This window comes from Vitis riparia, chromosome 10, assembly GCF_004353265.1.
Source record: "Vitis riparia cultivar Riparia Gloire de Montpellier isolate 1030 chromosome 10, EGFV_Vit.rip_1.0, whole genome shotgun sequence".
Taxonomy (NCBI): Eukaryota; Viridiplantae; Streptophyta; class Magnoliopsida; order Vitales; family Vitaceae; genus Vitis; species Vitis riparia.
In genome coordinates this window covers 13,014,368-13,017,626 of record NC_048440.1, presented here as the reverse complement: position 1 = coordinate 13,017,626, position 3,259 = coordinate 13,014,368, and positions in this window count along the sequence as shown.

Here is a 3,259-nt window from a genome sequence, read left to right as displayed (position 1 = left end):
ACAAAATTAAGGGAAGGGTTGTCCAAAATTTTCGAAATTTCATTTCATTTCATTTTGTGTTGAGAAATTGGATTTGGTTATGGGAATAAAGTTAAGGTTAGACAGTAAACAAAAAGAAGAAAAAGAAAAAAAGACTTCTAAAAATATAAAAGAAAGATCACTTTTTTTTGCTAGGACAAAATTTTATCGGAAAAGTGGTAGAGTTAAAAATTAAAATAAAAAAACAAATGGCTCTAAAAAAAATTATTAAGGATATGTTTGGTTTCCAAAAAATGTAAGGAAAAGTAAAAAAAGTTAAAATATATTTAAAGTCAATAAGATATTTTTATATGCTACTTCAAACTTATTTCACATATTTTTACTCATTGATATAAAGATTAAACATTTGAAAATACAGAAGTTTCTAGTTGATTTTAATTATATTTTATTTTCTTTGATATTTTCATAGGACAATCAAAGATGAGAAAATCATTTTCTTTGGCATTTTTTTTCTCTCCTTAATACTTTCCAAGAACAAACACAACATAAATGTTAAAACAAATTCTTTTATAATTTAAAAATATTTTATATGTCAAAAATATCACACTATAAAAAAACATATGAAAAAAATAATACACCCCTAACTTAGGCCTAACATAGCCACAATATCACTAAATATTGAAACACACAAAGGAGGCCAAACAATATAGCTCATATATAAGCACAAAGATAGCAAGGCCAAGACTAGCTATGAATGATTTCAACAAGTTATAAATTCAAATGATTTGATCAAACAACAGTTTCACAAACCACCGAAACTTCTTTGATACAAAATACGAAGTAATTTTTTTTATGTGATATGAAGATCACTTGAGTTTATGAAATAATGATATAAAGCATTTTTTTTGGTAAAAATATTCAAATTGGCTCTGGAAAATAAAAAGAAAAAAAAAAAAGCAACAAAGAATAAAGAAGCAAAGAAACACATAGGAAACTTGTCATTGACAAAATTAATAAAAGAAAAAAAATGAAAAACAAGGAAAGAACATAATAAGAGCATATGTCAAATTTCACTAAATGAATTACTCTAACCACAGGTTTCATGATCACATGTCCTTTGGATCACCTAAGGGGACACACTATCTTAATCTCATAAGATATCATAGTGTTTTTATTGAGAATACCTATTGCAACCAGCTTCCATCAACAATGACCCAATCCATAGAGATATATGACTACTTTAAGGTTTCGCCCATAGGTCAAAGTCTCCTATTGATTTTGGCATAGGTTCAATATCCTCTCAAAATTAGAAGTTCATGCAGTATAATAACTTGGTAAATCATAACAATTGATAGTCTTGCATCATAATTCATTGTAGGTCTTGTTTAGTATACATCAGATAGACTAGTGCACTCATCATGGGAAACCTATCCCAATAGCCAAGACAAGTCATCCCTCCAATTAGGAGGTAATGCACTACAATCTCTATTGGATTGCCCAAATTTATGAATCGATTGTGAACAACTTATTTACTCACAAAGAATTCATGACTTGTATCATTTATGCAACTCCTAATACACTCAAGTCATGTACAATATAAGAGACATGGGTTGAATGTTCAAATCAATGTCAATATACCAAAGGGATAGCAAATGAATAATTAAGTCTAACTTTATTATATCATGTCTTGTTTTTTAGAGCTTAATCCCAACAGAATCCCCTTTCAAGGATTAACCAAAAGGATGTAAGGTATGTAAACTAAAAAAGGTTTTGTATTGATTGAAGCAATTGCCAAGGGCATGGCTTGGCAAGTTGAGCTACTTGATTAAGGAGTATGGTTTTAAACAAGCTATGACATATCACACTTTGTTCTATAAGTAAGATGGTGATAACATTACTTTTCTTATTGTTTATGTTGATGACATGATTGTTGCAAGTAGTAACTCTACAAAAATAGAGAAGCTTTAGAGCTATCTAGTCAGGAAATTTGAAATGAAGGACTTCGGTGCTCTAAAATACTTCTTAGGCATTGAGGTGTCTCGGTCTAAGGACTTTTCCTCTCACAATGGAATTATGCATTAAATCTTTTAGTTGAAACTGATAACTCCGCTTGTGAACCTATAGATACTCCAATTGAGATAAATCATGATTTGTCCATCTATCCTGATCAAATTCCAACAAATAAAGAAAGATATTAGAGACTATTGAGGAAATTAATATATTTAACCCACACTAAACCTAACTTGTCCTATGCAGTTAGTGTTATAAGTCAATTCATACATAATCTGAGTGATTAACATAAGAATATAGTAAATCGTATCCTGACCTATCTAAAATCACCTTCAAGCAAAGGTATTATGTTTTCCAGACACAAACATCTAGATATTAAGGGTTACACAAAATTTTTCCAAATTCAGATTAAATAGAAAATCTACTTCCATAATGTAATTGCATTTTTTATAAATAAAAAAAACTAATTACACTTTATAAGAAAATTGTTTTTTTAAGAAAACTTTTAGTTAATTCAAATTTTTATTTTAATGTATGACTAATATGAAAATTAATAAAAGTTTGTCTCTTTGAGGACAACTTCAAACATGGCCAAAACTATTGTAAGTTCCTCCATATTTTTACTACTTTTGTTTTTTAAGAATTTTTTTATTCAATTTGGTGTAGTCATTAACAAAGACAGCATAGAGTGAGAGAGTGGTAAGAAAGATCTAGTTTGACGTGTTTATTTTCAATTTTTACCACATGATATTAGTTGTCAACTCTTCAATAGTTTATGTGTTATGAAGTTTGCAACAACCATACTCTTTAGCTTTATTAGAATTTGTGTGCCTTAAAGCAGTATTATCCCTACTATTAAATATTTAAAATTTAATAAAATATAAAGAAAAAGTAAAAAATAATAGAATTTTTGATTAAAAAATGAAATAATCTTAAAATCTAATTTTTCAAATTTTTCAATTTAAAAAATATTTGATTTTTGCAAAAGTATGTTATTTTTTTCTTGTAAAAATAAATTTTTCTTTAAAATTTAAATGTAAAATAATTATGTAAAAAATAGATTATTTTTCTATTTCCAAATGTTAAATTTATTTTGGAATGATTTTTTCCTTTTAATCAATCAATCAATCAATTAATTCATTAATTAATTAATATTAATATTAATATTAATATTAATAATAATAATAAGAGAATACCGGGGAAGGGGGGTCTCAACCGTACCAAAGCACTCCATTGTATTTATGTGAGTTCAACGCTCAAAAAAAAAAGG